General features: G+C 35.5%; 2 long non-coding RNA genes across 7 annotated transcripts in view; one reads left to right on the forward strand and one right to left on the reverse strand.

The window, feature by feature from the left end:
• Nucleotides 1–556: 556 nt before the first annotated feature.
• LOC116796940 lies at nt 557–24,008 on the forward strand. Its single transcript, XR_004360544.1, has 3 exons — nt 557–638; nt 3,917–3,989; nt 23,849–24,008. It is a non-coding gene; the product is annotated as an uncharacterized LOC116796940 (long non-coding RNA).
• Nucleotides 6,827–25,703, reverse strand: part of LOC116796929 — a 35,295-nt gene continuing 16,418 nt past the window's right edge. For 4 of the 6 annotated variants that reach the window (XR_004360543.1, XR_004360541.1, XR_004360542.1 and 1 more), the window contains 4 exons: nt 22,346–22,437; nt 20,618–20,651; nt 10,958–11,157; nt 7,464–10,131 (listed from right to left, as the gene is read on the reverse strand). This is a non-coding gene — a long non-coding RNA (uncharacterized LOC116796929). Of the gene's footprint in view, nt 6,839–7,463; nt 10,132–10,957; nt 11,158–20,617; nt 20,667–22,345; nt 22,438–25,703 lie in introns of those variants that run through there. The other 2 variants (XR_004360539.1, XR_004360540.1) reach the window with 2 other exon arrangements.

The following is a 25,703-nucleotide window of genomic DNA, read 5'->3' on the forward strand; positions in this document are numbered from 1 at the left end:
ACAAGTGTTGGAATTGTCTTTGCCCATACTGCTGGCTTGAGTCTGATTACCAGTGTGGAGAGAGTGGTGACTAAAGGAACCAGTGTGGAACATGTGCCTGAGAACAAGGTGCTTTGAAAAAAACGGGTCCAGGCTGTAAGGAGCCTCCAATAGCAATTGGAGACTGTATCAAAGTCTTATTAAACTCCAGATAATGAACTTCTACTGCTTTCATCGCACTGAATGACTCATTTCATAGTAGAAAGTTATCAGGCTGACCAGGGAAGGTATATTAACAGTTTTTTTAACATTTACTTTACAGTACACAACAAAACCAGAGCTGGTATAAAGCTCTTGTACTCGATACAGATTCTAATAGAAACAAAAACTGTTCAACTTTTGGCTGCTGTTTATACTTTTCTTCTTGCTTTTCTACACTGAACCAAAGAAATATGGGAGAACTTCCTGAAAAATATTAATCACCAGTTTGCTGTCTGTCTTATTTATGAAGAGAATTGTAATCTTTAGTATGACTGTGTATCTTTTTTTTTTTCCCAAAGGTTTTACTGCTGCTCAGTGCTCAACATGACTGATTCAAAAAACATCTGTGGACAGCCTGCCATATACTTCAGTCTTTCACTATGATTTAAAAATATAAGGTAATATATAGTACCAAAACCAAACAAATAATCCAACACTATTTTTTTCTAAGGCTTAAAAAGTACTTTATATATAACACAAGGGTAGGAAATGTATGCTTATCCGTGTCACTGGAATATAAATGTTAATGAAATATGTAATTACAGTGTTAATAATCATTAATTCTCAGAGGTAAATGATTATTTGTGGGAACACATTGTCACATTAAAAATTAACAAAACAAATTAGTTATAATTGCTGACATTACTTGTTCATAGTACAGCAGAATCTGAGACTTCATATAGTTACCTCACTAGAACTAGAGAAAAAATTGTTTCTCTAAGTAAAATATGATGTCTATAAATCAAATAAATTGTTAACTACATTCTGTAGTTTTATTCTAGCCAAAAAATATTCTTGATCATTGTGAATATGTGTTCTCATAGCTTTAAAGACAAATCATAATTGTAATTTTTTTTTTAAATAGGTTAAGCTAAAAATAAATAAAAAACCCACAAAAAGCCAACAAAATAACCCACAGAAAAGAAGTCATTAATTTTCTTCATAGATTTTTCATTAAATGCTTTCCCGTGTGTTTTCTCTGTAGCTTTTTATCACTAGCTATTTTTCTCCACCGAAATGTAGAGCTGCCCTAGTCCCACATGATTTTGTGTTAAATTCAGTAGTATCTATTTAACTGAATTTCCTCTACAGAGACATAGAAAACATCTTGGGTTATTGGAAATGCATGACTGTATGTGCTTTTTATAGAAATATAACATTTCCAAGCATTTAGCTATGTAAAGTGGATTTCGGCTTCTCTGGAGTACTTCTCATTTACCCCAGGGACTGTATCTTGCAGGAATAGTAGTGAGCAATACATCAAAAATATCTTTTTATAACTGTGCCAAACAGATCTTATTAAAATAAATCATTTACGTGTTCTCATCACTCTTCTGGGAGCATGAAACCCCAACTGGACTAAAAAAAATAGCTTGAAAAGTCATTTAATACATCTAGGTATCCAGAAAAACATCTAAATTAACATCCTCTAAAATTGCAGTTGTTGGAAGACACACTTGGTTAATTCGATTATTGGATGGAGTATTTTTCATGTACCCTTCCTAAATCCGAGAAGTAAAGGTTACACACTTAAACACGCATAACAATTTTTGGAAGTGTTCATCTGATTAAAACGTTACCCTGTCCAACAAAAATGCTTTATATCACAAAGTCATAGAGTCAGGTTGGAAGGGACCTCTGCTGAAAATAGGGTCAACTAGTTCTAGTTGTGCAGGGCTGTGTCTAGCTGGGTCCTGAGTATCTCTGAGGATGGAGACTCTGCAGCTTCAAAGGTGTAGTGGTTTGGATTTTGTTTTCCCCCAGAGGCTAAGAAAGTGGTAGCCCCCAAGGGGTGGAAACCCCTGGAAGTTTTGAAATTCTGCCCAATGAGCACTCCTGCAAAAATGTAAACATACCACAACCAAACGGAAGAGAAGAGTGGTAGTTTTGGGTTAGAAGAAGTAGCCATGTTGTGAAAGCCACGAGGAGAGGGCAGGAGCCCTCTGGGGGGGCCTCGGGCCTCTGCCCCCCCCAGCCCCAGTTGGGGGCTACAGAGACTTGGAACAGTGTTAGGCTGGACTATGTGTCTGTAGCTGTGAGCTGGAGGATGTTTTCCATCGTGAGTGAGTAGAGACAGAGCAGAAGCGGTGGCAGCGTCCAGAGACTATGGCTAAAAGCCAACTGATAAGACCTGAACCAGAGAAGCAGCAGAAACAGCATGCAGCCAGGGAAGACTCAGAGTTGCTCAAGCTGAGGTAGAGAACCGGCAGCAGGGAACAGAACTAAGTTTCTACAGAGAGAAAGCTTGGGGGTAAGAACTGCAAAACTCCCCTAAACCTCCTTGGAGATCCCTCCAAAAATGGAGGGGGGTGGACTCTTACTGATTAGAAGTCCTAAATGGATAAAGGAGCTAAGAAGCTCGGTCGTCCTGAGAGCTCAGCCAGGACGGAGTGTGGGAGGTTGGCCTTGAGGGCCCTCCCTTGCTGCAAGCTACAAAGAAGCTCGCAGCCTGAGACAGGGCACAGAGGCCCTGCAAGGAGCTTGAATCTCCTGGAGATACCAGACCGTCACGAAGACCCCCTGTGCTTTGTGATATGATGTGGTGAAACGACCTTTGTCTGGGGTTACGAAGCCCACGGAAGACCCCTTTGCCTGCGTCAAGGGGCTGAGAGGAGCTTGGAGGCCTCCCTTGTGAGTGCTGGTAGAGATCCAGCCATCAGCTGCTGCATGAGAAAAGGACAGATGACTGCTGCTCTGAAGAAGCTGCTGCCCTGAGAGACTGGAAGGGATCTGTCCTTCTTTCCCTCCTGGACTTTATTTGGAGGGGAGAAGAGATCTGATCCATTGTAAATACTTATGTCATAGTAGAGATAGCTAAGGTTGTATATAATGTATTGTAGTATTTATTTGTCCAGTCATTGTAATATATTTCCTTTCCCCCACTTTGAGTCTGGTTGTGTTTTGTCTGGAAAAACCCATCTCACATTGGATTGAGATGTGGGAGGGGGAATGGAGCTAGGGAATTGGATTTTGGGCTATCTCAAACCATGACAAAAGGACAACCAATAACAGTATTTCATCACACTCACCGTTAAAAGGCTTTTTCTTATGTTTAAATAGAATTTTCCGTATTTCAATTTGTACCCCTTGTCTCCATCATCATTGCAGAAATAGAAATATTTTCTTCCATACAGATGTCTTTGCTTGGTTTTAAAGATGATAACTGTTGCAACCTACCTAATTTAGAGTGGATCACATGTTAATGAATGAGCCCTGTGTCTTTTCTGATTGATAGGACACACAGACATTTATAAACTAAATTGTTAAAATGACACAAAGTAGTTATCATGTATTAGTTTTTTCATTTCACCTTCACTCAGACTGGCTTTATCTACAGTTTGTGTTCAGTAAAAATAAACCTGCCATGTCCACAATATTTAAATCTTTTTAAACCATCTGTTCTTCTCTGACAGAGACAGTAAGTCTATTGCAAATGTGTTATATATTGTGGTACTTCCTCTGTTGTTCCTCCTATCTTTTCTTGTGCCTTCTAAAATTATTTCTTCCTTCTCATATCCTTCTGAAAATCCTTGTGCATAGAAAATATCATTGGTACACAAAAATAATAATTTTACATTTCTAGATACTTAAAGACTAGTGAAATTAAAAGCATTAACAGCAAACCACAGAATCTTCTTAAAGGAAAATTTATTGGTTTTTTTTTTTTTTCTTACAGAAGTCTTTTGATAGATCCTGGTTATTTTTCCTACAGCTGGTCTAAGAACATGTAAAGAGATTATCAATGTCCAGTAAGTAAAGTACTTTGCTGACTGTTCACAACCTGACATTATTGAAAAATGTAATTTCTGAATCATATTTCAAAGTTAGTTAACTTATAACAGACTCACATTTCCAAATTAACTATCACTCATTATTGTGTCTAAACAGGTCACAAATTGCCTTACAACCATCACATCTTGTCTTTTAATGACCATTCTAATAAACTTTTCAGCTCTTCTGACTGTCAGCATACTAATCCATTGAATAGGACTAAGTTTTATTCTATTGATGAAGTCTTCAGAGTTAAAATGTCATATATGAAGTCCCAGAAATTACATCAGAACTAATAACCCAATGATAATATTGACCTGATCAATAGGGTGGAATTATTTTGTTTACTGTGATTAAAGCCAATATTAAAGCCAACTCTAGACTTTTCTGGTCTACTAAATTTTTTAATTTCTTGGTGTTCACTTAATTTGATGAGTTGAAAACACATCTATCCCATAAAATAGCATTTAAGTAGTACAGTACATTTAGAAGGAAAAAATAGAACTTTGTTTTTGGGGTTAAAATTCTTTGTTCTGTTTATTATCATTGAAGCAAGTATTGTAGACTGTACAATCACCATATGATGGAATTTTATCTATAGGGATGATGTAAAGTTTTGTTATCTCACAATAATTGTACTAGTCTTTTGCATCCCTGCTCAAGCTGTCCTTCCTATTAATTTCTATCCAAAAAGGTTGCTTCATCAGATGACTTCCTTCTCCAGACATGATCATTTCACAGCTGCACTTGATTGATGTTCCTTTCCTATTCCAGGATTAAAACTTTCTAGAACTGTTTGCAAATAGTAGAGACAGGAAACTAGTGGTAGAAGGGTTGAATTGACAGGTGGGCTGAAGTATTTCTGTTGCTGCCTGGCGATCAAGATGCTTTGTGGTAACATGCATTCCTTTTTCATATCTCAAACTCATACACCAGTTCATCATTAGTATGCCCCTCTTTCCTAGTTAAAGCTGGATGAGTGAATGTAAATTTTGCTTCTCTTGTGTATCTTTCTGAACTGTAGATGTCACTCTAGGGCTGACCAATTGTTGTATGCTTCTTTCTTATCAAAGTAAAGTATCAAGCGGAGGAGGAAAGTGCTCAAGATTTTACTTGTTTACTCCTGAAATATTTATATATTTGTATGTTAATGTGAACATACAGGAATTGCAGTAAAACTCTTGCACTGAATTATGAATTATAGAACCCAGAAAAAACATCAGTTTTTCAGTATCTTATCTGACTGAATATCTTAAGTATTTTTCAGGAAAGATAGTTCTGATGAATGCTAATTTTATTGCATTCAGGAGACTTCTAAAAGCCAGATGGATGGTTTAAAAATTTTATTTTGTTTTAATCCCTAACAAAAACAATAATCTTGACTCTATATGCATTTAGACAGGTACTTTAAGACAACTACCATGTGAGGTGTCTAAAGTTGAAAGCCATTTGGTAACCTGTTAGGCTGGCTGGATGTCAGCCTTTGCATTCACTTATGCTCAGATTCAGTAGTGTGTTGACATTGAATTTAAAAATTAGAGGTCCTAAGAAAGTCAATTGCATTTGATAAATTCAGAATCTTGTTGTGGACAAAACTGGGATCCAACTGACGTGGGGAGCCAGCAATGTACTGTTAGTAAATTAACATGGTAACAGTCTAATGAAAATACAGACAGAATTTTTATTAGTCCAGTTAAAATAACACTAACACACGACAAAATATTACAGACGGGCAGGTCCTGACACCAGAGTTGTTAGGGCGGTAGAGAGCCTTGTGCTTCCCTCTAGTGGCAGCAGATTTTAATTTACTGAACTATAGACCAAATGTGTAAAAAGTCATTCACGACGGCAATAGCAGGCGTTGTGCTCGTGGCTGCATCGAAATTTAGACAGTAACTTCTGTAGCAATCTGCTTCACTGCTTGAAGGAGGAACTGACTCCAGAGGGGGTTTCAAAGTCTTAAAGGACTGCTTCTCCGAACTGTCCTGGAGAAGCATCTTTCTCAGCTCACTGCACAACAGGTCACGACCCCGAGGGCACTGCCAGCCTTCCCTGTGCCTGCCTAGCCCCCCGGGCTCTCTTCACCCTGCCCACAGCTCCGGGCCCCACCACAGCTCCCTGGGGCTGTGAGCCCCCTCCCAGGTGACCCTGAAGCAGCAGGGCCAGACTCCAGCTCCCCACAGCCCTGCCCTGACTAACCATGGGCTCTGCTGAGGCAAGACCACCTGCTGGCCTAAGTCTTGGACCACCCGCAGCCTGTCCCTGTCCCCAGGGAGGTGCCCAATGCAAGGGCTGGGACCTGATGCCCCTGGCTGCTCTGGTCCTGCTTGGGGATGAGACAGGCCCTGGCTGCCAGGCCATGACATCGCCCACTCAGGAGAGGCCCCGGAGAGCTGCTGGACCCAAGAGGGATCAAAAAAGGGCCTGTATTCTAAAGTCCAAGATGAGATGGGGCCTGAGTCATGGACAGCAGTGGAATGATGCCCTGGGATAGGCCAAACAGGGATAGAAGGTCTTGGTAGTGCCCTCAAGAGCCTGACTAGAGTACCCTGGAAACACCAGCTATTTAAATACGATGTTAAAACTTGGGTGTTGAGGATACTAATGCTGTTTCTTTCAGGTGTGACTATGCTGTGTCTTAAATTATTAAAATTGCCATCGATGAATTTTAGGATGCGTTTGCTTTTATTCTGTTCCTCTAAAATTTTTTCTGGGAGTGAGCAATGTTCAGCAGTATAAATCCCTGCAGAAGATCTGTGGTTTTATGGGCACAATGTTCCCCACTCTACACTATTCACTTTCTCATTCCCATACCTAAAATTGCTTTCTGAAATCTGCTAAGAGCTTCAGGTGCACTGTTAAATGGATTTCAAGGCATTTGAGAAGATAAGAATTCATAAGAAGTTTTGAACTCTAAAAAAGGTAAAACAAAATTTGAAACCTCTACTTAAACTGGAAGAAATGAGAGCTTTGATAGGCAGGTGACATGATCTTTTCTTAAATAAATTTTTGGACAAATGGGGTCATGAAAGGATGCAAAATATTAGAAAAGCATTTTATTTTTTTTTAGAATTCTATATACTAATACATTGGAATACCTAATGAAATCACCCTAGTGATGGATTAATATGGTAGAATTGAAGTTTCTAACTTTTGTGTAGCCAAGTGGATGACTTCTCTAGAAAGAAAATATGCTTTTAGAAAATACCTGATATGAAATATCATCATCATCATGGCTGGGCTTCGCGAACGAAGATTTGGGAAGGCTTTATCCACATTTGTTACAGGCACGTTGGTGACTTACGAGGCCAATACGTGACAGACATATCCGATTGCAAAAGGCCAAGTCAGGTATGGCAACACACTTTCTGAGCCCTTTTTAATTAAGAATGATGTGAAACAAGGCTGCGTTCTCGCTCCTACCTTATTCACAATCTTTTTTAGCATGATATGAAATATACATATGTGGAAAATGAGTGAAGGTACTCTCCCATTTGAGTACACAAGTACAGTCAAACAAACATTTATGGACATTATCTATCTGAGACAATTAGAGTTGATTTCTAGTGAGGCAAGTAAAATAGCGGCCTGAAGGAGAGCTGTCATATTACTTTTTCTGGTTTCAGTGCCCTGAATATTACTTGTTCAATTGCTGTATGAATTCAACAGCTTTCTCTTTTGCCTCTAAATCAGAAGATGTGGTAGATATGACTTTATTTCTTTAACAATACTTCTGAAAGAAAATCAGTGTATTTAATTATTTACTTCATATCATTTGCACGGTGGCATACATATTTTTTTTTCCTCCCACGCTGGTCATTCTCCTTATAGCCAACATTAACTCATTTCTTCTCAGTACCTCTGTCGAATATAATCAGATTTTTAAACAATCATTTGAATCCTTAAAAAACTGGTTCTACAACTCCATATGCTGAATCATTGTCCTTAATTTTTTTCCAGTACATCTTCAAAACTTCTGTACTTTTTGAAAGTGATTGCTTTCACATTCAGCTTTTCGAATAGGAAAACTGATGGGAAAGCTGCTGCAAACCAGAAAACTGTCTTTCTCAGCATAAAGTCTGTGAATAGAAACTCTTTATTCAACCCATATTTGCTCCTTCGTGGTCAGGACCCATAAGGAATTGTTGAGGGCCCTCGGTTTGACTGCCTGTGCTCCAGACCATCTGTGATCCAGCCCAGCTCTGGGACTTTGGGCCTGCTGCTGGAGAGGCCTGCTGCCATGAGAAACAGGTGCCTGGCTCAAATAAATCTTACTCTATTCTCAGATGATCATACTGTATACTTTCTCTGGATGTTCTAATTTTTCTGACCTTTGACTTTTTTAGGCCAAGAAGACAAATCATAAAATGAACTCTATGGTTTTGTTTCAATGTGAAATCTTTTACTAGAATGTAAATGTTTTATGAAAAAAAAAATCCTACTTAATTTTTTAAACTTTTAAAAGTCATAGTCTGTGTTAAATTGCTTTTCAATGTAACTTTAAATATATCTCCATCAGAGACTTTTCCTGACAGTTTATCAAATCAATGTGTTAGGTAAAATATTTACATATAAATTTTTTGCAGTCTTACAGCTTTTTACTGTGTCCAGTGAAATTCTGCATTAATATGATTCTTTCTGAATGCAGGCATTTGTACATACACATTATATTAACTACTCATTGTGGTGACTCTTGAACTGATATGACAATGTAAACCATGAGAAGTCTTTACATAATTTTATTAAGTTATGTGTAGAGACACCTTTTCTGAATGTAAAGAAATCTGAATGGCATTTAAAAGCAGTGATGTTCATGGCATATATGCATCAGTCTTGCATATATTATCTGCAAGTCCAGTAAGATGCTTAGTTTCCCTTAAGGACAGAAACAAAATGTCTGAAAAATCTCAAAATAACACAGTTGTATTGAAATCAAAAGGTTATAATACTTTGTCATATTCACACTAGAACTGTTGAATGTTTTAAGTACCTAATTGGCTGCCAACACTTATTGCTTCAAGAACGATTTAAAAATAAGGACTATTTAGTTTTGTGGCCTAAAAAGGTTCTATAGTTTTTACGTTAAGCACTGGGTGATCAAATATTAAACAGTGTTGTTCTACTATGGAATGATGATATTTAATTTTGGGGATGGAGGTTCCCACAGTTCTCTGGATTTAATTGCAAATTTCGATGTTTCTTTTTCCTCACCCCTTACAACTTTAATTGAAATAAAAATAGGATTTTACAAAAATGCAGAATCCAGCTTTGTTTAGGGCAGGATTGTCTTAGCTTAGTGATATCAGCTCCAAGAGGTATGTTTGCCTGCCCCCATAATATGGGTCTTGAATGTAACAAGCTTTATGACAGGACACTTATAGAGCAGAAAGTTTCCTACCATGGGGTCATCGTGAATATCAAGAAATACTCAAATAAAACAGAAGTTGTTGATCAGGTTGGAGGGGTTTTTTTGAGAACTTTGGAGAACTTGACTAGGCTTTTCTATTACAAGAGTCATGTAACTATCATGAAAGGTAACTGTCATAAAGCAAACTATAACTTTTGAAGCAAACGGTACTAAGGATACTAGAAAGTAACATTATTTGGGGTAAAGATTTGGTGCAAGGTTTTTCCCTTGAATTGACATTTAAGTCACTTAAGCAGTGCTGTGTTGTTTATTTTTAAACAATGTTGAAGATTTATTACTGTGAGTAAACAAATGAATGAGTAGCATGCACAAAAGTCAACAATTTAGGAGATATAGTGTAAGGCCACAGCAAGTAGAATTAACCTGTGACATTGTATCTGCAGTAAACAAACTGCAGCAATCAATAATGACATTAATCAGCTTTAGATAAGTAAACAAACAGATTTGTGTCAGATTTCAGGTCAAAACCCGGTCAAAGGATTCCTCATCCAGCGGATGAACAAATGTTTTGGTGTTCAATCAAATCCAGACTGAGCAATTGATGAGATTAATCCATGTGCACTTAAAAGATGGGTAGAGAGTTCTTCAGCATGGAAACATGCACCTCATATCTAAGTTGATTTTACTAGAAGTACGGGACTAAGTATGGATGTTGTGCTCTGCACTGGTAAGGTCCATGGCTATGGAAGCCTCTGTGGTTTCAAAGGAGAAAAAAGTATGGTGTGTCAGCCATGTTTCTCCCTTCCCTCTTCTCCATTCATTTCATGGTACACAGGAACAGAGACAGTGAAGAGAAAGCCCGGGACATTGGTTGTGAATGTGACTGTGCAGATGTAAAGATCAATGGGAAAGATAAGGTAACTCCCTCTTAATGACTTTGAAATGGTATTCTGTAGTACTTGGGACTATAGTTGCCCTGCCAGCCTGTTGAAACCATCATGACTCTGCCAAGATACACTTTTCAATAAGCATATTTTTGTTTCCTGCCCCCCTTCATTCTATTCCTGTAGTATTAGCGAGAACATAACTGGAGAATACTACTGCAAGCAACTGAAAATTGCTATCGGCCTTTCAGCTTTGTATTTGTACTGTGAAATAAGTAAAGCTTTCTTTAGATGCCACATAATTAATATCAGTGGGTTGTTTTTTCATATGGGCATTTCTTTACTTCTCCTAAGTAAAGATTAGAAAGTGTTTCTGCTTTTATCCCTGCTATTCTGCAAAAGCCACAATCCAAAAGCAGAGATTTAAGGCCCTCCATCCTCAAATTGACAAATATACAGTAATGCTATTTCAATATTATCATTGAGTCTTATATAATTTTCAATCTGAGAAGAAAAGTATGGATAGGAGTTTTAGCTTTGTCTTTGCTTCTCACCGTCTCGCTCTATTTTTAATTTGCAATAAATTAAAATAATTTTCCCCAAGTTGAGTCTGTTTTGCTCATGACAGTAAGAGTGTCAAACACACATGTCAAAGCAAGAATATAAGAACAAGGTAAGCATGTGTGATACATACCAGAGTATGCATCCTTGTGTTTAGTAGCCCTCAATGAACAAATCCTTGGAGGAAAAATCAAATTACTTTTTCAATCTTTACAAGCATTTGTTGCTTTCAGTCTCCTTTGGTTGTTTTCCAGATTACTTATCCATCATCTGAAGACTTTTGTTTGTAACTGCCATCCATTAGTTTCATCTGATATCATCTAATTCTTTTTTCTGTAAGAGACAGTGAAAAATGAATTTCTACTTTTTTTCACTGTCCCTCATGACCATGAAGACCTCTTTCATATCTCCTTTAGTCATCTGTTCCTCCATTTCCACTGTTCAGTGCACAGAAACCATTTCAAGTCCCTCTTGTAATCCTTTCTCTGTACATCTTCAGAAATTCCTTTGAATGCTTTTTCAGATGGAGGGGATCAGTACCCATAACTGCACACTGTAATCAGGATACTACTGAACCATAGATTCATAGTGTGTCACAAATCCCCTTTTTTCCCTTTTTCTTTCTCAAGTTTCTAGCTTTAAATTGCTTATATTTGATAGCTTTTGAGCAGTGAGTAAACATTTTATATCTATCTATTATAGTTCCAGGTTTTCATCTGAGCTGTCAATCATATGTAACATTTTCCAGTGTACAGCATTTTACATTTGTTTACAATTAATTTAATCTGTAAGTATTAGAACTTTTGAAATTCTTCTCTTGATCTTGATTTAGTAGCTTAGCATAAATCACAAAACTTGTCACTTTATTATTCACCCCTTTTGGCATTATATTGCATTGTATGGGTTTCCTCAGAGATCCTTCTGATGAGATGCTACTGTTATCTCCCTCCACTGAAAAAACGTTATGTCCCATTTTTTCAATGTTTTGATTAATTATTCATCCATTCTACACCATGACACTCTCTACATAGGTCTTTATGGCATAAAAGTACTGTGAGCAAGTAAATTTTCACAGTCTGCAGAATGGAGTAAGTCATGTTACAACTCTTGTCTAAGCTGGACTAAGAAGTTGTGCTCTCCAAAACCTAACAGAGTTTCTGTTTTAAAGAACAGAAATCTGTTTTGACTTCATGCTATTCGTCTGATGCACTGATTATGGTCTCTTAACTAGTTGAAGTGCCCTGTGTTTTCAGATATGTAGGAAAATATTTTCTGTAGCACTATAAGTAAGTTCTGTTGATCCATTGTTTCTGAAAAAACAGAAAGAATTAACATCTTTTTTTTCTTTATTCTAAGATTTAAACTGGTAATCTGACTGTTTCTAGAAGGAAGGGTGTATTAAAATGAAGAATTTTCTAGACTGTGTGTGTAGTTGTGTAGCAGTAAAGTTAACAGGAAAATAGAACAGGAAGAAGATAACATTCTTTCTCAACAGTAGCTAATGTATGTGACAGGAGGCTAATGTTTCAGTCAATTTTTGGCGTGAGATCATTTTTAAATAGATTACCAAGCATAGTTACTGAGGGACAATAATGTCTCAGTTGCCATGCAACTATGTACATTGCAGGAGAAAAGAACAGATGTTCGTCCTCTTATACAAAAAATATAGTTAATGAAGAACGTGTTTCATGAGAAAAATGTTGAAACATATGTCATTACTAATGAAGGCATAAACGACTATACCATGGCCTTTTTGTGTCACTTGTATTTAAGTTAAAATGTTGAACAAAACATAACACAGTTATGTGTTACAATATGTAATTGTACAGTACAGTATGTGTTGCAATACCTAAAAGGATATCCTGTTCATGAAACAGAAAAGCAACAAAAATATAAACTTTCCATTCAGAAAGTGTATTGCTATATTGTTGACATTTGATATTATGAGATATTACAGAAGTTGAAGTTTGCTATGGATCTGTAAGAATATGAAATTAGTGAGTTGAACCTGGCTGGTCAATGCCTTGTGTTCATCCAGAAATAAATTGTCAGACTAAAAAATCTGTAAAACAATGTATCACTGTGCCATTGCCAGCAGTTGTCATTTGTGATGGCATCTTTTTCTGGTTTGTACTTGCCAGGTGGGGGTTGGTCTCTTTTCCCAGGCAACTATCAGCAAGAGAAGAGGGCATGGTCTCAAGTTGTGCCAGGGAAGGTTTAGGTTAGATATTAGAAAGAATTTCTTTACAGAGAGGGTGGTCAGACATTTGAATAGGCTACCCAGGGGAGTGGTGGATTCTCCGTCACTGGAGATTTTTAAAAAGAGACTGGATGAGGCACTGAGTGCCATGGCCTAGTAACCGCAGCGGTAGTGGATCAAGGATGATCTCGGAGGTCCCTTCCAACCCAGCTGATTCTACGATTCTATGATTCTATGAACTTCATTTTGTGGGCCCCAAACAACTGAAGATATTTAACATTTGATTTTTAGTAGGAATATGCTATGTTAGAATGTAATTTCCTAATTTTAGGTCCAGGAAAGTTTACCAGGATCAATCTCTTCAAGTAAGTCAATACCTTAACAGACACCATTTTGCAATGCAAAGGTGTGGCAGATGAGTTTCTTTTGCTAGTTTTGGAGTCACATGCAATATACTTTAGGTATACTGCAATATATTTAAAAAATAAAAATCTGTGCGAAGGATGAGCATTTCACAGATAGACTCTGTTGTGAAGCAGAGAGAAGATGAATTCAGGATTGGGTTTTTTTCTTTGTCTTTTTTAAAAAGACATCAACCTTTTAACACCACATTCAAAGCCTACTATTCATCTCACCTAAAATTTTGACAACTATTCTAAAATTTAATAACGAGTTATTGAAATGCCTAAATCTTCCTTTAGGTGAGAAGAAATGGCAACTTCAGACAGAGAATTTTTCTACTTATCCTGAACATCAAATGTCTCTGAGAAATAGTTTTCTTGGCTGCGAAAGGGCTTTTTACATAGCTAGTTTCAAATGGATTCCTAAACTTCAGATAGTTGGAACAAGTAAAATCTATTTTGAGCTTTGCTATTTTCACAGCTCTAGCCGTTGTTTATGTAGATATGTTAGAAACCATGTGGGACAGTTCAAAATTTTGTTTGAAGATAGATAAATAAAAGCACAGTTCACATGTCCAGGGAACAGAATATGACTCTCACTTGAGAATTGCTTATATTTCATCCAACTGCCTCTTTGGAAAAAAATGTACTATTTCTTTTGTTGCAGAAAAAAAGTACAAAGAAATATGAAGATATGAATGTTTATGATCTGAAAGATTTCCTTAGGGTCTGGCTATGGTTATAATACATATGTCTTAAATGACTTTTTTTACTTGCCATTCTTTCTGTGAGATTTATGTGAATCTTTTGTTATGTGTGCTTCACTGGTTGCACCTTTGACAAAGCCACGTGCCAGTAGGGAGGAATGTATAATTAAAAAAAGTGCTCTTAAATGTTTTTTACACATGAAAGTTGAATATGGCTGGAAAAGTTGGTCTTTTCTTGGACCCTTGGTAACTAGTCTTTGAGAGATAGTATATGTGAGATTTTTCTTCCACAGTTTAGATAAATAAATAGTTTAGCCTTACCAAAGTATTATTAACAAAATTAGCTTCACAGTATATCTTTCAAATATGTTTGGGGTTCTTGTTTGTTTAGAAAGACATTAGTTTTAACATCTTCCTTTTTTTAAGGAAGTGACATGACATTTTTTACAACAATTTTAATATCAGTCATTATTCTTAGAGATCATATGAAAGAATGAAATGTCAGGGTTTTTATTTAAATAGTTAATAATTTGAAAAGTATAAATCTTACAGACATTTATGGTCTAGAACTGTTTTAGAATCTGGTTGTTAAATCTTCAATCTGTAACTTTGTTTTCAAGATTGATTGCCTTTCATATACTACACATATTTTTGCCAGTACACTTCATTTTTAATCCTTGAACTTTATTTTCCTTCCAGAGGAAAATATTTAAGGTGTGTTAAAAGTTAATTGAACTAGGGGATTTTTAGGATATAGGATTTATGAAAACATTGAATTTTTTTCCCTACATTTTCTTGCGTGTTGTTGGTTTTTATATATCTCAGGGATACCATCACTATTTTTGACTTCTAGTCAGTGAAAGGCCCTTACAGTTTCTCAGCATCCATTGAAAAAGTCAGAATATATCTGGATATGTTTAATTACTTTATATAAACACAAGTCTTTAATTAAGTTAAAAGCTAAAATAAAAGCACTTTTAAAAACATCTGATTTTCTTTTCTTTTCAAAAATAATGATTATGTTTAAAGCAGAACGTAGGTTATGCTTAAAGCAGTATTTTTTTCTTTGTTAACTGTAGTTTAACATGAATATTTATTCATGTTAACAAAGAGATGTAAGAAGGTCCCTACAACAGAATTGCGGATAATAGAACATAATTATATGTTTATGTAGTTGATTATAATGTTGCTTCTATCAAGCTGCACAGAACGGGAAAAAAAAGGCTTGTTACATGCCATACCTGATGAACACGACTGTCTCACTGTATTTGTTAGAGAGAAATGCAACTGTACTGAGTAACTTTACATGTGTAAAAATTGTGTTGAAAAAACAGAATAATGTATTGTAACAATAAACTCCAAGGGAAAAAGAAAATCTTTCTCCTCTAAGTAGTAATCTGCAAATTTTCCACAATTATTGGACGTCTTGGTGAAAGATTTAATTGGCTTGGATTTTATTTCTTTCACAAAATAGAGTGGAAATTGTAGCATGGCTTTGCATAATGTTTTAATGTATGTCAAATAGGCTACAGAAATCATGTTTATATTTTTGTATGACATTCAGTATCAGATTTTGTCATCGCTGAAGGAAGGGCAGTCTTCTAGGAGTATACCAGAATAAGTGTATGATAGCTCTGGAAGAGCAGTCAATCTGAAATATCTTCTGAGTTCTTCTTTGTAATCACAAGACCACCTGGGTGCCCCTATCAAAGGCTGACAGGTGTCCTTGATTCAACAAGTTTCATATTTTTTATTCTGTCTATATCTTGAAACTAATTTGTTATGTGTGTGAAAATATAAGTGTGAGAGAATCAAGGAATGTAAATATTTAGTATTTAATTTAAGAGGAAACAGCTGCAGGGTCGATTACTTTCAGAGAAATGCCATCAGATATGACTAAATATTTTTGAAATAAATCATCAAAAGTAATACATTAGTATTCATGTTGTTTCTGAACAAGTAAACGCTAGCCAGCAGTGACTGAAGTAAACAAGTTGCATTACCCAACTAATTTTTGTAACAATATTAAAATTTTGTCATTAAAATCATGTCGCATGTTTATTCCTGGTGACACAACTTAGTCTACTCACGCATCATACATAATTAATTTGAAAATGAAAAATATTTTTATACATGAATTGTATAAAGAAATTCCTAATAATACTGCAGAACTTTTCATGTTCTATTAGACATAGTAAAATATTAATACTATGCTAGATAGGGTTATAATCATGACTTTATTAAATAAATATGATATCTTATTAGAAATTGCTTTCATTTACCCTTGGGGTTGCAGTTTCTTATTTGTCTTTTATAATAAGAGGGCATGGCATAACAGATCATCTAAGAACTCTATGTTGTTGCAGAACTGCCAAATAAAAAGTAATTTAAGGTACCAGCAGTAAAAGAATAAGGATTTATTACCTTATTCCAACACTGTGATACTTTACGGCAGTATAATATGTAACATTTCCTTTCCACTTAAGAATATACCAATTAGTATACCCTTAATCCAGAGAAAACAAATTTAAAACTCTGACAGATTTCTAATGTTAATTTTCTTAGTAAAAAATGTTAGAGGGACAACTGTCTTATGCTTCCCATTTAACATTTTTCTTATGTTCTGGAATTTGAGAATTTGTGGTCGACATACTAAAGAAAGAATTAAACAAAAGAATCTGAGACTGACTTAATTAGCATTTTTCTATTACAAAGTGATTTCCCATGGTCAGATGGGACAGAAGAAGGTTGATATCCATTCTCATAGTTTTCTGCATGACAGAAGTCAAGCTACATTTGTAGATAAGTCAAAATGATGACCCATTGAATGTCAATATCAGCCCCATGACAGAACTTCCAGCAAAGATTTCATACAACTTTTCTGTGGTTCAGCTATACCTGCCACTGTCAGTAACCTTTAATTATTCTTTATCTTACAGAACCATGTAGAAGTTCTACTTCAATGCCAAGCCTCCCTCTGCCAACACATAGGAATCAATAACACTTGCCTCACAAAGTAAACTTTCAGAGGAAAGGAAAAGGTAGAAAAAATGAAAAATCAGTGACCCTGAAGTCATGTAATTACATCCTGGAATAGTACATTTTGCTGCTACATAAAAAACTATTTTTAATATTTTAATCCATGAAAAACAATAGCTATTAGAAATGCCTATAAATTAATTAAAGACTAGTTAGACTATTAAAGGCTAGTTAGGCTGTCAGAATTCCTTTGAATTACAATTTATAAGAAGTGTATGTCAGGTATGGTTTGGCATCTGATTTGCCCATAGTGTACCAGAAGGTAAAGCTGATGTTCAGGGTGTGTAATTTTGAGACAAGTAATTTTTAATTTTCTAGTGCAAATGGAAAAATATCTTCTATTAAAATAGATTTTTCAGTCTTGTGCTGTTCAGTTCAGTATTTGTGTCATGGAATGCATTCTTGGTTAAAATATGAAATAGGAAAATCATGTTTCTGAGGAAAGAAATGTCTTACTCATGGTATACTACATTTCTCTTTTCTACATGACTCTGCGTTTGTAAACTGAATTTATGAACTTGCATCAATGTAGGCTGAATAAGTACTGATATTTACAGTACCCTAAAAATTCCACTTCAGCAGTTGAGTCATGAATCTTTCACATTTTGTATAAGTTAGTCATCAGTGTCTCAATTTCTTGATTGATGGTTCAATATTCTATTATATGTTATATTAAGCTTATAAATACGATCTTAGATCACTGTGTACAGATCATAATATAAGTTCTTCAATTTTGATTACAGCAGGCAGAAAATGCTACATAAATCATTTCAAACCCTGTAAATCAAATTATATTTTCCCTTTTGAACTGTAAACAAAAATCCATCACCATAAAAACCTCAAGTCTTTTAGTTACACTGGTATAAACTGGACTATGTCCAATAACTATAGACTTTACATATAGCAGCATCAGCTTATAAATTTAGCACATCCTAGTTTTTAGAGGAAAGTAAAAAAATATATATATTTATACAGAGAAAGCAATATTTGCAGAAAAAAAAATGTGGTTTCTTTGAGGTAGGACAGAGACGGTCTCAAATGTGGGACCTTGACTTGTTTTTTTGTATTTAGGGTAGGGGTCCACACTGACTATTCTCAATCAACTTCTTGTCATTCTTATCATTGTATGGGTTTCCAAGAAAATTTGATGTATTACTTTCCCCAGGACTAAGGTCAGGACAACTATATATAGTTGCCCAGATTCTTCTTGATTTTCTTGAAGATGGGCATAATTCATTCTTCCCAGTCCTGAGGAAACTTTCCTTTTGAACAAGACTTCACAATGGTATCACCCAGCACTTCTGACCACCTTGGGTACAAGACAGTGGATCTCATGGTCTTGTAGGTGTTCAGCCTTGAGGCTGAGGCCTGGGAGCCTGAGGGGGGGTTTATCACTTAAGAGAGAGAGGAAGAACCTAGAAAGAACCTGTTCTATTTCTGTGGCCTTCGTCATAAAGTTATCTACCTGTAGGAACATATTTTTACAGTCTATCTTTGGCTTGGCAAAGTGATGATAGAGGCCCTTCTTGTCAATCACTTCCACTGCCAAATTCAACTGCAGTTAAGCTCTACCTTTGTTATTCCTTCTCTTCATGCTTGGGTGATGTTTCTGTACTCTTGGAAGAGCCATCTTAGTTTGGGTACAGCTTTCATAAGAACTTTCCATTTGTAAAAAATCCCAATATATTTTATAATTACTTTAATAACTCTTCTATTACAAAATGTTGCAAACTCATGATATTATTATTGATTATTGTTGATGCAATGAATCAAAACCAAGGATCTCCTTACTGAGTCATCTAATCTTGGAGACTTTGCATGCATAATGAGACCTGTGCTTTGTTGATAAAAGATAGATGTGTAAAATCTATCATAAATATTTTGTTCACATATGTTTCCCTTCATCATGTCACAAAGATTTTACAGTTTCAAGCGGATTTAAGCAACATACATAATTCACAAAATACATGAGTTGAATAGTCGGTATGCAAGTAAGATTTAAAAATTGGTTACCAGTAAAGTTCAAGTGTATAAATACAGATTGTATGTTTAGAATACCAGAATTTGGCTTGTTTCAGCAAATCTTGCACAGAACAATGATTGAACCCTTGTTTCTGTCAGTGGGCCTGATTCTACATTAATTAGTGGCATTTAATACCCTACTTTGTATGTAGCCTGTTGTAAAATTAAATCTGTGTAATTATTCAGTGTAAGTAAAGGTAATGAATTTGAGCCCAGTGGGATAGTCTCAAGAGACAACCTATAATTTGCTGGCGTATTGACACTGTTATTGTTTGCTTACTTCCATCTGTTTCTCAGTTCAACAAAAACTCTCTTTATGAAGCTTTTACATGTTTCACTCTGCTAAATTCGTGAAAATCAGATTCAAAACATGGCTGAATCAAACAATAGGAATGACAGCAAATGATAAAAGAAGAATGAAGGCAGTGTTTCCACTACAGGCAGTTGATGGTCAGTAAATATCTACAGTATTTTCAACAGTAACCACAGAACTTGTGCTCATGACTTTAGATCCTCTGCAGACTCAAAATGGAATCCATTTTTTGCTGATATGTTTTTTCTGGATGTGCTAGTTTTGCCTGGGGTACAGTTAATTTCCTTCATAGTAGCTAGTATGGGGCCATGTTTTGTATTTGTGCTGGAAATAGCTTTGATAACGCAAGATGTTTTCTTTATTGATGAGCAGTGATTACACAGCATCAAGGCCTTTTCTGCTCCTCATAATACCATGACAGTAAGGAGGCTGAGGGTGCGTAAGCTGTTGGGAGGGGCCACAACCAGGACAGCTGACCTAAACTGACCCAATATACCATGCAACATCATGCTCTGCTTATAAATCCAGGGAATAAAAAGGAAGAGGAGGACATTTGGAGTGATGGCATTTGTCTTCCCAAATCACTGTTATGTGTGATGGAGCCCTGCTTTCCTAGGGATGACTGAACACCTGCCTGACCATGGAAAGTGAATTCTTTGCTTTACTTTGCATGTGTGCATGGCTTTCACTTTACCTATTAATCCGTTTTTGTCTCAACCCATGAATTTTCTCATTTTTCTGATTTTCTCGCCCATCCCATCAGGAAAGGTGAGTGATTGGCTGCATGGTGCTTATTTACCAGCTGGGATTAAACCACAATACTGGTACTGTTCTCAACTCGTTATCATATAATGAAGTTTGAAACTGTCAGACAAGTTTATATTGGATGTTCATAAGGATACCTTAAAACCATGTATTGCAAGAATGAAACCCACTTCACCTCTATTCTTTTAAAAGACTACAGATAATTTAATGAAGGGTCAGAAAAGATACATTGTTCAACAGGAATACTTTGAAATTAAGTGGAAGAATTTCACACATTTTAGATCATGAAATACCAAACTGAAGTAACTTAAGCCCAGTCTGTAATTCTCTAAACAGAAGAACACACTCACCTCCACAGTTTGATATGCAAAGCCAGCAGTCTGTAATTAAATAAACTGCAAGTTCAGAAAAGGAAGACAATGTACATATTCATAATACATAAAGTTAACGTGTGTTATCAAGAACTGTAATACATGCTTTATTTCAACTGTTGAAGCCTGCAGGAGGATATCTGAGCTTGAAAAATAGAGTTGGTGGTGGGAAGAATTGCAGTGCAGATTGTCACACTTGTTGCTTTTGTCTCAACCATTTTGATAGTAGCCATGATTCTGAATTCCCCATATAGCATATAATCCTTCTGTAAAATTGCTTTTCCTTTTTCAGGTTCATAACTTGTTTGGGTGTTAGGTGGGAACAAGGGGGAAGAGATGGTAGAGGAGGAAGGAAACTGGTACTGATGGTATTCTTATCATTGTCTGTATGCAACCTTTCCTGTACCATTGATAGTGCTCTGCAGTTCAGCAAACCTACTCATTAAGACTGCATCTAAAAAACTGCATTGTGAAAACAGACTGAGGTCTGTGTATTGGTAATATAGAAACTGCATATTTACTAAGACAATAATTATATAACTCACCAAGGTTGGTTGACAAGTATAATTTAATATAAGTTTTTACATATACTTTATAGTTACACTCTGAACTTTAAAAAACTATTTATTTAATATGGACTGTACCCCTTTTGTTTCTAAAAATGCATATAAATTATTAATGAAATATAAATGAAATCCCTTTAAATAGTGCTTACTCTGCTTTTGTAATGTTTTGTATCAGTGAAATTTTTTTTCAACTCTATAAACATTATAAGAAATAGCAGAAGAGTATAAGATATGCATTTTATGAGATTTCTACAACACAAAATACCAGGAAGAAAAGCTGTACACTTTTGAGTAGAGGTTAGGTTAGGTCCATCATTCAATTACAAGTTCAGAAAGTAGTGAACAAGAAAAGGTCAAAAAAATACCTCAGAAAAAAATAATTATTTGCTCTAAACGGTGCATTGGCTTTTGTAGTTACAGTTGTTTTAAGAATGTCACTTATCCTTCTGCAAAAGATGCCTTTGGAGCCAGATAAACCTATTGCCACACTACCAGGCCTCTGAAATCTCTTATTCTAGTTGTAAACTCATGCATTTCATCCCTCCCCAGCACTTGATTTATCTCCCTCAGCTTTGTTTCTGTCAAGAATCACAGCTGGAAGACCTGTTGGCCACAGCAAATTCGTCTACTGCTAGCACTGTAGTGAGATAGCAGGAGATAGTGTGAGGTCCTGGGGAAGAAGGTTTTCTCCCTGGTGACATTTAAGGCAATGGGGACACAGTCCTGGGAAGAATTCCAGATAATGTACTTTTGCACAATGTAACAGGTGTGCTAAAACTTTCCGTAATGTCACAGCCTTATTCCTGGATAATGTTCATACCTTTTTTCACACTTATTATAAATTGAAAAAATACTTTATAAAGATGCTTTATTGCCACTCTGTCTCCAGCATGTGACTATTCAGAGAAAAAATACAGCAGTTCTCATTTTATAGAATGCAGCACTTCAAAACTAATTGTCTTCATTATTGCCAAGCAAGCCAAGAAAACATTTTAACTAAGGAAAATAAACTGTTATGCTACCTTCAAAATCCTGTGTTTAGATTTTTATTCCCTGTGAGATTTTTTATAATATGTCTTAATACATCTCCAAATTATGACATGTGAGATAATTTAATTTAAAATTCTAAATACTTACTCATAGCTGTGATGCCCAAAGAGGGGTCCAGTATGAAAGAGATGATGTCATGAGTGCAAAAAAAGGCATTGATGACACAGACAGAAGTATATCTGAAGTATATAAACCAAATTGATTACTAACATGCTGCAATTATGTGAAATTTATACTTTCAAGACAATTTCACATGAAGGTAATGATATATTAGAGATAACTACAAAACAATAGCAATAATACATAAACAGTAATGCAACACTTCAGAAATAAAATAAGATGTGGGAGAACATCGATATAATACTTTTGCAATAGTTCTCAAGTGTGTTTCAGACAACACACTATATTCTACTCACTTCTGTTCATCTTTCCATGGGTTATGCAATATCAGTTTAAGAGGGGATGAGAACATATTTCCTTGACCTTGACAGAAAGGATTTGATTTCTTATCTGGAGTCATCTTTTCAGTAGTCTTTACGGGATGCATTTATGTTTCATTTTTTCCCCTGGGTGGAATAAAAACATTAAAGTTTACTTTCACTTATAATATTCCCTTCTTCTTTTGTTTCTAAAAGTTCATTTTCATACTAAAGTAGATCTTCCAGTAGATGAGCACTGATTTTTTTTGTATTTTTTCTAAGGAAAAATAACTGTCCACAAAAGTGATTACTTTAAAAAACTCCTAATTTCTTACTGTTAAATAATTTTTTTCTTTTATTCATAATTCTTTCCTCATTTGGGAGTGAAAGAGGGGTTATGAGGTAGATATTCTACTCAGGTTAGCTTTAAGTGTCTTCTTGTACTGCTTGTTTGCTTTAAAAAATACCATTCAAGGTGTCATATATCCCTGTTGTTTTTGTCAGCTAGAAATCTCTGTTTGAACAAAATTTCTGAGGCATATCATAGGAACCCCACTTGGAAGAGTGAGTCATGAGGACCTGAACAGAACTCTAAAAGGAAATAAGTATTACCTAGTGTTCCTAATGAACAGTATGATCTGAAATAAATATGTTAATTTTGGATAAGTTAAAATACAGAGATTCTAAATAATATCTCTTTGAAAATAGGCTTAATAGAAGAAATACTTTCTGTAAAAGTCTTCTGGGAAACCTCTTACTTTGTTCTAATTATCACATGTAGTTACCTTACTCAGTGATTGTTCTGAAACTATATATTTCAAAATAATAAAAATAAAAGACCTCTGATTACACAGTGCATCACTTTAGATAGTATTTAATTTAGTAACATCCAGATATTTCACATAAAGGTAAGAGGTATTTTTTTTCTTTTTTAATCTAGAAACAAAAAGATTCTGGCATTTTATTGTTCTGAGAAGGAAAGAATGCAAAAATATTAAAGTTTTATATTTGGACAGGTAGTAGACTATCATACAAATGTTTCAACATGCTGCAAGAATTGTTGCACTAATTTATGCAACATTATATTTGTCTTAATTTCCCTCACAATATTCTGAAAGCATAAGCATGGCTTATTAAGCTCCCTCTACCGTTCCTGTCCTTATTATTTCAGAAAGATGGTCTCAGTACACTTTTCTGGATCTTCATGATATTGCACACTGAAATGTCAATTCCTGCCTGAAACCATAAAGAAAACCCAAATCTGTGGGCAGATTTGACACAGAGTTGACAATCTCACCATTTCATGTTTATGAAGGAGAGAGGCAATTTGTTGTTTTTGCTTTGTTTTGTTTGTTTGTTTGTTTTTAATTGAAATGAAAATCCATGTTGTGACTATTCTGTTCACACTAGCTTCATAACTGGGTTGAGCAGTGCTGGATGGGTAGCATGGATTTTCCTTTCAAGTACTTGCTGAGCATTGCAACCAGAAATACAACCAGCTTCACATGTGTGTAGCTTCACATGTGTCAATAGATAAGGGAAATTAATTCAGATGCACATTTTGACAGAGATCTCAGCACAGCAGTATGTGCTAAACAGAGTGTCAAAAATGTAGCCAGCAGTGCCTGCACATGTTCATATTTACCCTGCCACAGTCAGTGGGTCAAATCAGTTCCACATGTGAGGAACTTCTGGTTTATGTGACCAGATTTTATTCACATTTTCAGAGAAATCCTTCATCTCTGTGAGCTTCTGAGTGTTTTCATTCTCTGTTTTGGTCATTAGGCTGGGTGACATAACTGATCTAAATTGCCACTAGAACACCACTGCAGTTGAGAGAGAATTATTTTTCCTCATATAGAATATATTCAACCTTCAAATTTATTTCTCTATTTATTTGTGTCTTGGTTGTCAAACCACTAGATAGAGGATCCATATAAGAAGAACTCTATGAAAAATATATAGATATTATTTGGTCTACAATTTGCATGCCTGATAAACAGAGTATGCTCAAATAATCTTCTTTATGTCTTTTCCCTTCTGAACCTGCTTGTCTGTCATAGCCAAAGTTTGGAACTACTAGTGGGTAGATACTTGAACACTTAGTGTACAATAGACATTCAATATACACATCTGAGAGACAAAACTGAAACTCTTTTTCCATTTTAGCAAAAGATGGGATAACAATCAGAGCTGATATTACTGGAGGGCAAAGTGTCAGGAAAGCAATCAGCAGATAAGCAGATAAAATGGTGATGGAATGGTATCACATATCAGATGAGGCTGTGAAGTAATGATCAAACAAGGCTAGAGAAAGATGGAATGGATGTGGAGAATACTTCTGTCACTGGCTCCCTCAAACACCCCACGGTACTTGATATGAATCTGCTGAAGAAAAACAATTGGACTGTATCATAGGAAACATGACACTTGCCACAAAAAAAGCTTTAGAAGTGCATTTTATGATATTGCAGAATGTATTGTCTCATTTGCCAAGATTGTCTTCATTAGGTGAATGTAACATTGTTTGAACTATTTGTTGGTCTCAGAAGTTTGAGACTAACATGCAATACATGACCCAGATGATTAGTACAAAAAAAGCATCTCAGAAAAGGCAGTCTTACAATTATTAAATAAACTAAAAAATAATTTAAAAAAGCTTGAATTAGTTTGAAAATTCACAATATTTTCTTAGTGAAGTATTTAATGAAACCAGATGATTTTGTGTTAACAAGAGATTGACAAATTATTTCTGCAGATTTGTTTTTAACAGTTTCCTACAGTCTGCAGTATTTAGCTATTTTGGTGTGAGTTTTATTTATCTTACAGGTATGCAAGTCTAGAATAATTCCAATGATTTTTTGTTGAGTGACTGCATACAGTGAAGAGGCCTTGCCTACTCTTTTCAAAATTAAGGCAAGCGGCTGAACTGTAATGAAATATTCTGGGTTTTTTTTCTTCACAGTTTTTGAATATACAATGGTTTGTAACATAAGATCTCAGGTGAAACAATTAATAGGTTTTAG

Source organism: Chiroxiphia lanceolata, chromosome 1 (genome assembly GCF_009829145.1).
Source record: "Chiroxiphia lanceolata isolate bChiLan1 chromosome 1, bChiLan1.pri, whole genome shotgun sequence".
NCBI lineage: Eukaryota > Metazoa > Chordata > Aves > Passeriformes > Pipridae > Chiroxiphia > Chiroxiphia lanceolata.